This window comes from Pezoporus occidentalis, unplaced genomic scaffold (assembly GCF_034315485.1).
Source record: "Pezoporus occidentalis ecotype Australia unplaced genomic scaffold, CSIRO_AGI_Poc_V1 ctg169, whole genome shotgun sequence".
Taxonomy (NCBI): domain Eukaryota; kingdom Metazoa; phylum Chordata; class Aves; order Psittaciformes; family Psittacidae; genus Pezoporus; species Pezoporus occidentalis.
The window spans coordinates 588,540-604,270 of record NW_026913521.1 but is presented as its reverse complement, the minus strand read 5'-3'; the positions used below and the strand labels follow the sequence as shown (position 1 = coordinate 604,270).

The 15,731-nt window shown below is 48.2% G+C and overlaps 1 pseudogene; it reads left to right on the top strand.

Annotated features, from left to right (window-relative positions):
- The first annotated feature begins 363 nt into the window (after window positions 1-363).
- LOC134161076 (cytochrome P450 3A29-like) lies at window positions 364-10,515 on the top strand (annotated as a pseudogene).
- Window positions 10,516-15,731: the final 5,216 nt, after the last annotated feature.

The following is a 15,731-nucleotide window of genomic DNA, read 5'->3' as shown; positions in this document are numbered from 1 at the left end:
GAGTCTGTGATCCTGAGGATAAGAGACCCCTTTCAACCTAGGTAAGTGTTTCCCGGCCAGTCTGTCTCCTCCAGCCCCTTATCTCCTGGGCCCTAAAGAGGAGGTGCAGGAGGAAAAGGTAAATGGAGATGGGAGGGAGAGGCACAAGGGAAAGTACATCCGCACAGCCAGAAACCTGGGTTAGGGAGCCGGGAGCAGGAGCTGGGTTAGGGGGGACAGTAGCAATTCCTTAGCTCTCCCAATTATACCCCTCAATAAAAGGGATGAAGCCAGCAAAAGCAAGACTGGACAGGGTAAGGAGGAGCAGGTCTGGTTCAGTATCACTGCTGTTGTAGAAACAGCCAGGGGCTCCCCTGCAGTCCCCTGTGAAGCCCATAGAGCTTGGGCCTGAGGCAGGAGAAAGGAGTTACGGAGTTGACACACTGTATTAACTTTTCCTCCTGTAAAATCTCTCCTTTCAGCAGTTTCTCAAGACATTCGGAGCTGGGCATCTTATTGACATCTCAATCCAGGGAGGAACCTGCCCAAGGGTTAAAGTTTGAGCAACCAACAAGCAAGACAGCTTCTCCTTCTCTGTCGTGTGAGCTTGGCCGTGGCTGAAGGCCAGGCTTCACAGGAGACGGATGCTCTCAGGGCAGGCTGGGATGCGCAATGGACCTCATGCCAAACTTTTCTCTTGTCACTTGGCTGCTGCTCATCCTTTTCTTTAACCTCCTGGTCCCGTGAGTAGAGACTGGTCCCTCAGTGTGACTGGGAGGAGGAGAACCATGTACCTGCACCTGGGGAGGGACTGGGGTCATCACCCTCTGTATGAAGTGCCCAAGTACATGATTAGTGTCAAAACCTCATCGTCAGTCTTCCAGGGCAGAGCCAAAGGCTGGTAAAGGGGGGCTCCAGGGCTCCCTGTGCCTTCCCGTTGCCACCTGGAAGGGAAGAAGGAAGATGGGTTGGGGGGGAGGCAACTAAAGCAGAACTTCCTGATCTGTTTGGTGTTCTCATCAGATCCAAAAGGAGAAGGGATTTCCGTGTTCTTAACCACATCAAGCTCCGGCTGGCAGCAAAGGGGACAGGGTGTCCTTGGGTTCTGCAAGCTGGGAGCAGGGCAGCGGGTGATGTCTGTGTCTGCCTGCGTGCTTGTGCCAGCAGAATCCCTTGTTTAAATAGTAATGTTGGCAAAATTGCCCTTTTGCTTATGCTGCTCAGGGGAGCTGTAGTGAGCTATACAGGCAAAAAAGTTCATTTTGTTGTTGTAATTTATGTCCCTCCTCGGCTGCTGGGCTGCTGTGGCCCTACCACCTGAGCATCACAGTTGGTCTTTGCAAAGACAAACACAAGGGCAGGTCTCAGCTTGAGAACTTAATCCCTCTGAGATCCCTCCTCAGTCACCTGAGTCACTGGTGTCTGATCTGGGGAACAAAATGAGGCCCCTGGATAAAGCCCTGATGTGCCCAGGTACGCTGTGCTTGCCTAAGCTGGACTGCAGCTCCGCTCAGCCCTTGTCTTCTATCACAATGTACCCCCACTTATCTTGCACCCCACATGATCCTACATTTATTGCAGGACTGTCCTCAGCTGGTCCCTAACTCCATCTTTCTCTGGGCAACACAAACCAGTTATTAAAGCTGTTCCCTGTGCTCAGGCTGAAGGATATTCTCTTTTCATTGCATAAATGCATCTCACATGCTCTTTGCTTGGCAGCTATGGCGTATGGCCTCTCCAGACCTTCAAGGAGCTGGGTGTTCCTGGGCCACGGCCACTTCCATTTTGGGGAACTTTCTTGGAGTACCGGCATGTGAGTACCAGCAGCTGCCGCTGCTCCGAAGCTGTCTTAGATGCTTATTTGTAGCTGGTGCTCTTTTACCGCATCTCTTTCCTCTGCCCTTGATGCAGTGAGATGGAAACGATGCTTTCAGGTAGGGAGCAATTTGAGCACACAGAGAATGCACAAATTCAGGTTGACCTGAATGAGGTGTGCTGTATTTTTCACCTACTTTGTAATTTCAGCTGTTAGTTTCTCCCTGGGTTTGTACCTGCTCACCAGCAGCTGGAATTCTGTTGGAAACAAAGAAAGAAAAACATTGGAGAGATGCTTGAGACTGCTAATCCCTGAGAACTGCATGTGCTTTGTGTCATCCCCATGGGGAGGGCTGAATTAGCCCCAGCAATGCCCACTAAAGCCGCTTGCTGATGGGCCAGCCTGAGACTTAGCCAGACAAATAGGTTTCTAAATAAAACTCAAATCTTACAAAGTCCCCACACCTTACCAAGTAAGTAGGTAGTAGATGGTCCCAGGTAGCTGACTGTAAATGCACACCAAAATATATTAGCTTCAATGAAAGAGGTTGTGGTTGCTGGGTTTACAGCACGCAGGTAATCTCTTACTAATGGTTTAATGCATGGTGAATGTTGTGTCCCATAAGTTTCATCCTTACCTGTAGCATCAGTTAAAACCTTAATGGAAACAAAGCAAACCCAAAAAGCCATCACCAAGCCAGGTCTGTAACTGTGAGTGCAGTTCTCGTGAGAACAAGGCAGTGGCAGCACTAACTTGTTGAGATGAAGGTGAAAGGACCCCATGGTATCTAGTTGTGCCTGCTAACTGTTCACACTGAAACTGTGTACCCTGTGGTACCTTGTTTTCATTGCAATTGTAGCTCAGGATGGCTAGTGGAAGTTGAAAGTGCTTTTTCTCCCCTCCCTCTATGATCTCTTTTTCCTTCCTGCACAAATGTCCCCTATGTCTATATGATGCTTAAGAGGTACCCCAACCTCTGCCGCTTACACCGGGGTTGTGGGATGCATATGGCCCTGCCAGCTGTGCCCTGCTTTAGTCACTCCTCGCTGGCAAACTGTTCATTGCTTCTTTTGCAGGGAGTCCTGGAGTTTGATCAGAAGTGCTTTGAAAAGTATGGCAAAATCTGGGGGTGAGTTTCCTTTTGCAGAACAAAACTGCCCATTTGGGGGTGCTCCATGGCCCTGAAATACAATGGAAAGAGGTACATTGCCTCCATGCCTCAGCACTGTAATCCTGTACTGAATGAAAATACAGGTTCACCACAGGCAAAGTCTCCAGCCACCTCTCCAAGGCTTCTCTCCTGCTGGGATTTCAGCAGGGTGCAGGGCTTGGATAACGGTGACCAGTTCAGGGAATCATTTGCTTGCCTAAGCTTTGAATACACCCTCCACTGCTCAGTGTCACACTGAGCCTCACGCCTTTGAAGCTGCTTTTCTGGCTGTCTTGAGCAGAAAGCAAACTGCAGGCTGCCACAGTGGTTTTCATCTTGCTCCCTGCTTCTCCCACAGCCTTGTAGCTGCCTTTCAACCATGAGCTACCTTTCAACTAGCTAAGGTAGCTACCATGAGCTACCTTTCAACCTGCCTCCCTGCTCCCTGCACAGCGCTGGTTTTGTGCAGGAGCCTCTTACCTTGTTTCTACTGAGACCCTCTCAAGCCGAAGCTAAACTGTTGTGCAAAAACAGACCCTGGGAGGCTTCATGACATCCAGTGCATTCTTTGGAAGGATTAAATGTTCTCAAGCCTCTTGAAGACAGCAGCTCCCCTCAGCTGCCGACCAAAGCTCCCTGCTCTTTAGCCCACACTGTGGCTTTTAAGTTTCTCTGACTCTGTTGTTTGGCAAACGGAGGAGACAGATGAGCTTTTCCCCTCTCATTGCCTCCTAGGCCAGGCAGGGAAATCTCTTTACCCTGCACGTAGACTCTTAGGTGTGGGTTTATTGACTCCAGTTGTGGAAACAGCTCACACAGCCCAAGTGCAGGGCATCAGTGTTATGGCAAAAGCTGCCTTTTATCTAAACCCACACTGCTTTGGCAACTCAGACGACTGCTAGAAGTGCTCCTGCTGCCTGGGTTTGGCACTTTCTTTCCCTTTCTCCTCTTTTACTACATAATAAACCAGTTTCAGCATCATCCCTTTGGCTGTTTTGTCAGAGAGGACTCAGCTGGCTCAAACGCTTTGGGCTGCAGCAGTTGATGTGCATGGCTCTGGCCACAAAGTAGGCTGCTTATGCTTTAACTGACCGTGAGCAATGGTCTGACTGTGTGTTTCTCTTGGCTTAGGATTTCTGATGGCAGGCAGCCTGTGCTGGCCGTTTTGGATCCCATCCTCATCAAAAACATCCTGGTGAAAGAGTGCTACACTCTTTTCACTAATCGCTGGGTAGGTATTTAGCCCCGTGCTTTGCTCTCCATCACAGAGTGCTTGCAGCAAGAAAGGAAGTGTTCTTTGAGCCCTTCAGCAAGTAGTTGCTGTGTATTGATGGTATCAACAATAAAACCCTGCTTGGAAGGTGTAGAGGCCACTCTGGTTGGGACACCGGGACATCAGCCTGGATGTACCCTAAAGCTTATGTCACTTATGACTCTTAACACTTATGTTAGCTGGTTGAGGTAGAGCTGATGTGACTTCAGGGGCTAAGTCACAGCTGTTGGTGGGTCTCTTTTGGTTTATGTTTCTATGGTGTAGAAGGGGGCTGGAAATCTTCACCCATCTCCTTTTATAGCCATGTCCCTTTTGTTGTAACATTCCTCCTGCGCAGAACTTTGGCTTCAATGGGATCCTGGGGTCAGCCATCAGCATGGCTGAAGATGAGAAGCGGAAAAGGGTTCATACTGTGCTGTCTCCAACCTTCATCAGTGGAAAGCTGAAGGAGGTAAAGTAGAGGCCACTGCCACAGCTGGAGGAGCACTGGGCCATTTCTGAGTGCAGCCCTTCCCTTCAAATGGGGGAACTGCCCAGCCTTCTTTGATGGAGGTAACAGAGTCAAGAAGTGCCTTCTGCTTTGGTTTGCATTTCAGATGTCCCCTATCATTAATCACTACGGCGAAAAACTAGTGAAAAACATTGAGAAGAAAGTGGCCAAGGATGAGATCATGACCATACAGGAGTGAGTAACTGTGTGGGGCTGGCAGGAAAGTTTGTGTTCAGTGTGGGGAAAGGGCCGTTTTGGAGAGCCTTTTCCATGCTGCAGCAATAGACCCCTTGTCAGCTATGAAGACAAACCCCATCGTGGTCATGGGCATGGTACGTTCCGCAGCAGGGGGGTAGCTGTGCTCTGCTCTGCTCAAATGGGGTAGCTGTGCTCTCTTCCCCATTTCATTTCACTGTGGATGCATCCTGAGGAAGGAGCAGCACTGATTCCAGAAGCTCTGCAACTTGTGGTAGTTTTGGATGTCATAGAATCATAGAATAGTTAGAGTTGGAAAGGACCTTAAGATCATCCAGTTCCAACCCACTGCCATGGGCAGGGACACCTCACACTAAACCATGGCACCCAAGGCTCTGTCCAACCTGGCCTTGAACGCTGCCAGGGATGGAGCATTCACAACCTCCCTGGGCAACCCATTCCAGTGCCTCACCACCCTTACAGGAAAGAACTTCCTCCTTATAGCCAATGTAAACTTCCCCTGTTTAAGTTTTAACCTGTTACCCCTTGTCCTGTCACTACAGTCCCTAATGAAGAGTCCCTCCCCAGCATCCCTATAGCCCCACTTCAGATACTGGAAGGCTGCTATGAGGTCTCCACGCAGCCTTCTCTTCTCCAGGCTGAACAGCCCCAACTTTCTCAGCCTATCTTCATATCAACTCTATTTTATTACATCCCATTTCCTGTGATAAATCCTGAGGTCTGTTTGTACAGCAAAAAGCAAACAGGGTGAGTATCTCCTTACTCCCATTTTTTGTCTTGTCAAGGCCAGCTTCATTGGCTGTATTTCATAATGCACACAAAGCACATATGCTGTGTGTGCCTTCATCTCTGAGCTCTTCCCTGTCCCTCATCCTAGGTAAACTGTTAGATTTAGAAAGTAATGGCTCAGCCAAGGCATAGTCCCAGCCCATCAATCTCAATCAAAGCAGGCTGCTTGTAAACTTTGAGGTGCCAGGGCAGGATATTTGCATGATGTCCTGCACCACAGGCTGCATCCTGGCAGCGCTTGGACGCTACTCCAGGACCAGTGTTAAATCCTGAGTTGTCCTTACTAGCACTGCCACAATATGCTCAGGGCTACTAAGCTCTCGGCAGCACAAAGCTCACCTCATGGTTTAGAGCAGCTGCTGGACATCTCTTCATCTCTAACTTTCCCTGGAATATGTCCCAGAAGATAGCAGAGACTTTCTTGGGCTGCACATACCTCGATTCTGCTCTTGAAGAGAGCAACGTAACACTGCTGGTCTCGACAGCAGTTTTCTGGCTGTACAACAGATCCACCCCTTTGTGGTACCAGAAGGTTAGCTGGATGTTTCCTTTACCAACTGTTAAGTACATGGATAACACTGCTTAGATTGACAAGTGGGATCCTGAATGACCAAAATTGTAGTTTCCAGATTCTTGCATGTGCTTTTATGCATCTTTTCAGCCTTAAGTGATGAGGATATTCTGGCCCAGGCTCTTGTCTTTGCTGGCTATGAGACCCCAGCTCCATGCTCAGGTATTTATCATACAACCTGGCCACCCACCCTGACTCCAGGATGAGATCAATACGTACCTGCCCAACAAGGAAAAGGAAGGTGGAGAGATGCTGGGGTTGTACCAAAAGGCAGGTTGGAAACAAGATAGAATGGAGGAGATGTTGGCTCTGAGGTTTCCCCTCCTCTGGACTGTAGTGTGTGGAGCAGAAGCATCACAGGGTTGTTGGGGTGGCAGCTGAAGTCCCATGTTCCCAACCATCCTGATTCCTCTTCCCAGGCTGCTCCCATGTATATACAATGCCATCACACAGATGGAGTACCTCGATATGGTGCTGAATGAATCCCTCCGGCTTTGAGGGTGGTGAATGAATTGACAGGGTCTGCAAGAAGACCATGGAGCACAATGGTGTGACTGTTCCAGAGCACATGGTGGTCATGATCCCAGCCTACATGCTGCATGGTGACCCGGCATACTGGCTGGAGCTGGAGGAGCTCAGGCCTGAGAGGTGATGGGAGAGGCGGGGGGAATGCTGCATGCTCAACCTTAGCCCTGGGAGTGGAAATGGCAGGGAAAGTGGGGAATGCGTGATTATAACATTTAAATTAGGCATTTATCATTGTCTGACATCTAGTCCCAGCATTAGCATGAGGGGAGTTTTATGATCTACATCCATAAACTGTGCATGGAATTTAATTAACTGCATTGAAGGCAGCAACAGTGAGAGCAGCTCCCAGCAGCTGTAACACTGAGGGGTTTATGGCCAGATATTATAACAAGAGCCATTGGGTGACTGGCACGATGCCATGCAAATCAGCAGTGGAAGGGCAAAGATGGGCAGGAAATAAAACTTGATTTTTCAGCTCAAGTCATGAAACAATCCTTGCTTAGGAGTCTCTGACAGACCCTGTGAAATGAAGCAATAGCCCAAGGCAGACCTGGTGGCCACAAAGATGCTGAGGGCTGATCCAGAGAGCACAGGACCACATCTGTACCCTTGCACCAGGAGCTGAAATACCCCTGGAAGCTAACCCCAGTGTGGGGATGTGGTGATCTCTGGGACAAAACATAGCAGTATCAGGCAGAAGTTGGGAAGGGAGATGGTTGCTGCTGAAATCACCTATGGACCCCTATGGTCACCTTGTGTTGAATGCAGAGGGAACCACCCAAATGGGAGTACTCTGGCAATGGGCCTGTTACTGGGCATGGGTATCTGGGCAGGAGCCCTTTAGGGATCACTTGGCTTGCTGGGAGTTCATCAGAGGGATGTGCCGGTGTCTCAGCAGCGAGATACTTCGCTGCTGATTTAGCGTGGCTGAGGTTTGTACCTGGACCTCGTGCACTGGGAATGAAAAGCTTTCTGACATGAAAAATAACTGATCACTAAGAAGTATGACTGAAAATGCTCAGTGGCAAATTTCCCTGTGAAACTGCTTGTTCTTCCCTGTTTTTCATGATGAGGAATGGACCGGCTGGCATGTCTCAAAAGCAAGCCTGCCTTTAGTCATGCAGGGGGAGAACATCTTTGTGTTCACTCAGTGCTTTGATCTAAAGGGAAGGAAGATGCGAAGCTGCAGACCTGTGAGGCTTAGGGTTTGAAATCTGGGTTCAGTTTTTGCAGTTGAGAGGGAGTTCTGAGAAAAGAGTAGTTACAAAACCCATTAGCATATTCCAGGTATTCCCTGTTCACCCGATGCACCGGGAGACACACAACCAGCTCCAAGCAGCAGGATAAAAGCAGAGGCAGAAGGTGTCCACTGAGACAGAACTAAGGGACTTTGCTTGATTCTTCTAATATGCACAGAAACACAAAAAGCTTTTGCCTTCCCAGACCCCTCATCACCACAGAACCGAAACCTTGCGCAACCACAGCTCTAACTTCTCTTTTTGTTGGTGTTGTTGTAATCAGGTTCAGTAAAGAGAGCAGAGAGTCTGTTGAGCCCTACGCCTTCCTGCCCTTTGGGGCTGGCCCTAGGAACTGCATAGGAATGAGGTTTGCTCTCCTCATCATGAAAGTGGCTGTGGTTGCCCTGTTGCAAAACTTCTCATTCAGAACATGCAAAGACAGGCGGGTGAGGATATGGGATGATGTGTTTCATTATCTGCCCTTTAGTCCTGCTGAGATGATTCTCTACAGTTTCTTTTGCATCCATCTCAGGACAAATGTGGATCTGTCTCTCATGCACATGAAATCCCTCTCTTCCCCCCCGGGAGTTCAGAGGCTGCTAGCTTCAGAACCACTGAACCTTGTCTGCAGACTTGGGTTTTACTACTTCATGCAGAGATCAGGGAGGAAGATTTCACTGGGGATTGGAGGGGCGTACGGGAATAACTGCATTTAAATCTTCTCCCTCAATTTAAACGGTTCACCACGAGTTACTGATACATTTTTTTAAGCCTTTAGAGGAGCAAATTTAATGTTGGTGGAACACGTCAGGCTGAAATCCCTACAGTCCTTTGCTTCCCTTTGGGTGCACCTAAGTTGTGGGGTTCTCGCTCCCCAGGGGTGCACTGCCAGTCTGCCTTGACCAGGCTTAGGGAGACCTTGCTGCAGAGAGCAGAAAGGGAATATCCTCCTCAAATAATGGCATATCCCTGTGGCTCAGAGGCAGGTAGCTCTATTTTTGGTGCTAGCTTCCAGCCCCGTCCTGGCTTGCTGCACTGGCTGCTGCAAAAGGCTGTGCCGTTAATACCTTTCATTCACGAGGCGAGCTTGGGAAATCAGAGCAGAGGGGACAGCAAGTGTATTCATAGGACATTTGTTGTAAGAAACAGAAGAATCCTTATTGAATTATTGCTTGGCACGGGTGCTCAGCTGGAATATCTGCACATTCAGATTGCAGCTCAACTAGTAACCTGGAGGTGAAAGACTGTAATAGTCCATTAACAATGCAGTGACCTATCCACCCTCCCCCAAGTCTAATGACATTTTCCTAGTCCTCTGCAATCCATAAAATTGATTCTTTTTATAACTGCCTTTAATTAAAAGGAGACACGTTAAATATGTATTGTATTATTGGTGCCCATAGGTTTATGGGGGCTCTTTCAGCCCTTTTCTCTACAGATGTCGTGTACATGAGATCAGAGTGGGAGGGGGAAATTCATGCTGAAGCATGCCCATGGAATAGATACATACAGAAGCTGCAGCCTCCCCTCGCTCCTCATTGATGGCACATTGAGCTCTGACCCACACTACTTAAATTTCCTGAAACAAAGCTTACTGGGATGTGGGGATGTTAATGTAGCTTGTTGGGTTGGGGGTGTATCACCCTTGTCTTGATGGAGAGAAGGAGAGCTGGGATTGAATTGGTGGAGGACACTTGATAAAACACTCTTCCCTCCTCTGCAAGATGACTCCCTTGAACACCCGCTTTCAGTGTTCCTTTGACTGAGATTTCCAGCCTATCCCATGAGAGCCCATCGCTTTTTCCTTGGTACTCAGCCTGAGCAGCAATCTTAGTTTCATTCTTTCTGGAGAGCTTATTTCTCCTCCAGCTCCCATTACGATCTAGTTCCCCTTAGTGCTTACACACTTCAGCATTAACCACGTCACTGCGTGTCCCTCCTCAGCTGCAGCTCCCAGATGGATTTTGGCTGGGTTTCCTCTCTGTGTGTAGCCTATTTATCAGCGCACCAAGCTCTTAGCACCATGCCATGTTAAAGCCAGAATTCACTACGCAGTTTATTCAAGAGCTGAGGGCTATTAAACCCCAAATCATAGCTGCTTTGCATGAGTAATAGTAATAGTCCTACTATAAGTACACCTGTAAGTTAGGAAATGCATTGAAAACAAGAGGTGGCCACGGTGTATGCGGGCTGCAGGGGTCCTGTCGGTGTCGTGAATGTCCTTTTTCCCAGCTTATATGGCTATTTTGGTTTTATCTCTTGCTCAAGATCCTGCTGGTTCTGGACACGAACGGTTTCACCCAGCCGAAGAAACCCATCGTCCTGAAGATGGTCCCCAGAGCCCATGCTGATGTGGAGGAGCGAAGGAAGCAGAATGGATCAGAGGCTCTTGTTTGTTGGTGCCTCCTCTAAACGTTGAGTTGAGGCCCAGATTGATGTGTGCGCTGTAGAAGAGTCAGTGGTGCAACCCCCCTGTTTCTGCAACCCCCCCGTTTCACCACAGGGCGTTAGGGATTTGGCTCAGCATAATTACTTGAGCATTATTCTAATGAATATGAGCCCCCGATCCCGCTGTCCCGGATCACAATAGGCATCTTGCAAGACCATTTGCGCTCAAGTTATTTGGGCATATTTTTTTCTCTCCCTCTGAAGAGGCACTTTTCTAAGCAATTTGATTCCAGACACTGTCAGTCTCTTCTGGCAGTGTAATTTAAATCAAGATAGTGAGAGCAAATTGCACATAGTTAAGTAATGCTACCATTGCTCCTGTTCCTACTGCCTGCTGGGTGACTCTGTGTGTCTTCTGGTTTTATTCTCTCGGGAATGCAGAGTTGTCCCGGGCTATTTCCTCAGCTGTGTGCTCTGACCCTGACAAGTGTTGGAATGGTCGCATCCTTGCAGGAATGAACACCCGCAGCAGATTTCCTGATGCTGATTTATTTAGATTTTCTTGTGATTTTAGATGGCTTCGGCATGGTTCAGAGCACAGATGAGGAGCCGAGTGACAAGCAGTTACTCCTAATGACTGGAGATCTGCAAGAGTGGGACAGAAGTGCCCCACGTGCGTTTCCTGATTGTTTGCTTATTTTACCACTGGCATGCAGCCATCTCCCTTAGACGGATTTCTCAACACAGGCACCATCTATACTGCTACGTAACACCTTTTAGTCTTTGATTTATATTAGGCCAGCATAAAACCAACTTAACTGAATTAATAACAATGCAGGATACAGCATTGAGAGCCTTCAGATGCCCTGGAGAACCCCAGTCTGGAAGAAACATCTTGCCTTTGGCTATTGAGACCTGCAAATTCTTGCTTGACATAGATTCTAGAATATCTCTGTGCCAGCTTATCATATTATTCCCCCAGAAACTGCTACTGGAGGCCTACCTGCAATAAAGAGCTCACCTAGATCTTCTGTAACCGACTGATGCCAGCCTTCTGCTCTTTCATCCGTATACATATGAATCTATCTGTCGGTCTCATAAGCCAATGGCTCGGTAATGATGTGGCCCCACCACCTCTGCCAGCTGGGCCTCTTCACTCCTTTGATGAGATCCTCAAAGGGTCCTCAAAATCAGCACCACAGAGTGGAGATAAAAGTTCTCATTTTGCAATTCATTCTTCCACTGTCACCCTGCAGCACCACAAGTTACTGACTGCGTGGTCTTGCCAGTCTCAGCCCTCTGTCTTTCTGTGAAAGCAGAGGGGTTTGAGTCCAGCATCTGCTCCGTGCTGCAGAACCCTGTCCTGCAGGACTCAAAGGGCTCTCCATGCTCACTCCTAAACACCTCATGTGCGTGCTTTGCTTCCTTCCACAGGAGGATATCTTCTGCTTCCAAGCTGTCACGTTTCAGCGCTGGGTGAAATGCTTGCATGCGCATATACATCCAACCCAGTCAGTACCATACAGAATGCTGCCTGGATTCCTGGGGGACGAAACCTAGTTTTAACCTGAATGAATCTCTGTGTGTACCATCAGTACTAAGAGATTCTTCTGGAGATGCAGAGTTTAAGGTGCAACAGTCCAAAATAAATGGCAAAGTAGAGTCATGGATAGTGTGAAGCAGTTCCTATTGCAAAAATGGGCTTAGGAACTTTATTCACTACTTAGCAGTTTTTGTATTTCTTTTATAGTCTTTTATATATAGATATATTATACCTACAGTATTAGACATTGATTTCATACTTCCTTTCTATATTCTTTAGGAATTGAGCAGAAAACTGCAGAGGCACGATAACCTTCCTGCAGCAGATTGAGTCCCCCAGTGAAAGACACCCTTGGCTGGAAGTGCAGGGGAAGAGTGAGGCTGCTTCCCTAGAGAGTCACCGAGGAGCTGGGTGAGAGGGTCAGAAAATTCCCAGCAGCTCCGGCAGCCGCAGCTTCCCCTTGTGCCTCCCTAACCTGCTGCAGTGCAGCTCCCTTCTGCCCCCGACGTATAAAACTGACAATTCATCTTGATGTTCAGCGGTTACTGTCCCCTTTCTAAAGCCAGGGCGCTGTGTTTGACTGTGATGGCACATCTCGGGGGAGAGCAGCAATAGATAGAAGCGGTCAGACCCCTGGAGAACAAACAGCCCAAAAGTGCCTGCGCTGTCACAGCAGTTCATGGAAAGGGGCATGGAAAATCCTCACGTCTCTGCCTTGAGAGGTGACCGAGGAGATGAGGCTGATCAAGCCACGCACAGTGTCACAGGTCAGGGATGAATTAATACCCCTGCTGGAGCAAAGGCCGTAGCTTGCCCCGTGACAGCGAAGGAAGCGTTTTGCCTCCTCACTCCACGCCTGTGCTGGAATTAATCACTCGCACACAAATGTCAACATTAGGGAAAACATCCTTCAGGATAATCTTTCTCACAAAGCTGCTTAACATTTCTGTTATACACAGTTCACTCACAGGTGTCAAAGGATTTCAGCCTCTCTCATCTCTCTTCAAAAGCATCTTCATCCGCCGGCACCCCATGCCGATGAAGCGAGTGGTGAGTGCACAGCACTGCTCTATCTCCCAGCACCTGCACAGGACTCTGCCAAGGGGCGAAACAAGGTTGGGCTGTGCCAAATCTCGTATTCATTTTGCTGAATTTGGTCGTGCTTAGGAGCAGAAGGTGCACACCTTCGTCGGTTTCAACTTGTCATAGAGGGAGATTTGCCATCAGGTTTTGGCTTTGTGGAGTAGTTGGGTTGGACCTTGCAATGGGGAATCACTCAGACCATGTGAGTTTTCCAGCAGGCACAGTACACGGGACAGTTTCTTGGCTTTATTCTAGCCTGAGCAGCTATTTGGGGGATGCTCTGTGTCAATCCTTTCTGGTCTGATTTCCAGAGTGTGAACCCCTGCCCTGTAGCCAGAAGGCTGTGCTCTTCCACAGCCATGTACCTCAGTCTACCTGGGTGAAACTTACTACTTACAGTTACTATTACTATTGCTTACTTACAGTTAGGCAACAGTGAGCTTTGCTGTGTGTCCACTTTATGCCATGCTTTGATTCACATCATGACAAGGTCATGGAGTGAGCAAATGGGTTTCCTTTTGGAGGACACTAAAGCAGAAGTGTTTCAGGAGCCCATCTCGCATGCTCCAGCTGCTAATAGCTTGAAGCAAGTCCTCTACTCCCCCTAAAAAAAAGCACATAGGATGAATATAGGGCTCTCAGCATCAAGTCCTTTTCTCTGCACATCCCCCTCCTATAGCACAGGACTGCTTCCTAATGCAAACATAGCTTCAGCTCAGCAACAGCTCCTGCTGTACACATAGTTCACCATCAAGTTGCATCATCCAAATCCGGCTCTGTTCACTTGCGCTTCAATTATTTAGGCTTGTTTCAAGCAAGAGCACCCACTTGCACTTGAGATGGTGCTCACTCATTGAAGTGGTATCACTGCTGGGCTTAACGTGCTTGAGTGCTTCACTGGTTCTCAGTCCTCTCTCATCACTGTGCAAGCCAGTGAGCACAAGGTCCCTGGGTAAAAGGACCTTAAAAGTCCCTTTTAAAGTAGTTGTGCCTGCCACAATTTCCAAGACACTTGGAACTTTCCTGACCCTGACCCAGGCTTGCATAGAGGTTGTCCACATTATAGCTGCTGGTGCTACACTGGACCTGCTGCTGAAGAGAATCAGGCCTCCAGACGCCCTTATTGAATGCTCGATTCAGTTAATATTGATGGAATAATCAGGCCACAGAGTCTGCCGAAAGGTCAGGAAGCAGTGGGTTTTTTTTTCCTGCAGCAGCTTTGGTCCTGAGCTCTTGTTTTAGCATGAGGATTGCAAGCAAAAGCACTTCAGCAGGTAGGTTATAAAAGTGTTGTGACTGCAGGGGTATTAAGCTGACAGGTTAATGTAACATGTGCATAACAAACTCGCCTAAAATAGAGAGGTAAGTTCTTTGTAGCTATCTTCTTGGACAACTCAAAACCAAGCTGGTTATGGACATGATGCAGGCTCAGCTGGTGTCCTACAAGGCAAAATGCAGAAAAGCCTTGATGAGAGGCCCACCGTTATGGAGAAGGATGCTAGAGGAAGGATGCTAGGAGGAGGATGCTAGGAGAAGGGGTGCTGGACCATGGGACAGGACCAGGCGGGAAAAACCCCTTTTTCTCACTCCATTCCATCCCAAACCCCAAATTTCGTCCCTCCCCAGCTTCTCCTCATCTGTTCATGCAGAGATGCCCCTGTGGCTCCTCAGTCCTCTGTGTGCCAACACTCATCTTCAGAGCTGAAGGGCACAACAACACGAGGACCCATCTTTACCCCTGTAGTCGCTCAGGCACACATACCCTATCAGCTGGACAAGCAACACGCCAAGGCCTGAATTTGCAGAAACACTTTGACCTTCCATTTTTAAGCCCAGTGATTCAATCCCCCACTGAGCTAAGGTAAAGGGCTGTGATGCTCCTCCGTCAGATTCAAGGTTTCAAGTCAAACAGCAGTCATTTAACCACACTTTTAAAGTTCATATCATTTGAATGTCATGTGTCAAACTGATGCTACTTCCACTGAAGGCAAATAGATGTTTATTCCCCTCGCAGCTGGCCAGCAGTCTGACATTCATTACTGAAGCCTTGCAGCTGCCAGGGATTAAAGCTACCTGTAGGAATGCACCTCTCAAAGCCTTCCACCTCTTAAGGGTTATTCCCTGTAATATCAGCTCATATGTTTTAGTTCAAGCTCATTTTACAGCTGCTGTAGGTCTGCAGTTGTTTGTTTCCTGTGTCTTGGCAGGGTCAGGTATTGATTTTGCCCATTCCCTCCAAAATTATGTCATTACTTCATTTTTCATGCCTTCACCTGGGTTCAGACTCACCAGCGCTGGGCACCAAGCCCCTGAGGTTTGTGATGTGAATGTTCCTCTGTTTGGTCTTATGGCAGAGGCCAGCCCATAGGACCACAGCAGCTCCAGCCTTCCTCAGGGCCAGCACTGCAAATTCTGATTCTGGAGAGTAAATTAATGCATTAAATAACTGATATTTTGTAGTTTATTGGGCATTAAATTGTTCAATTGGCTGCAGAGAAGTTTATGGGATTAAAAAAAGACAACAGAGGTGATCAGATTAGTTTGCCTTTAGACACTGCCCTGAACAGCACAGAGCAATTTACACCTGTACAAAGAGTCTGCAGAGTTATATCGAATCAGCCCTGGAGCATTTTACAGCCACTTTGCACGAGCATAAATGATAACATA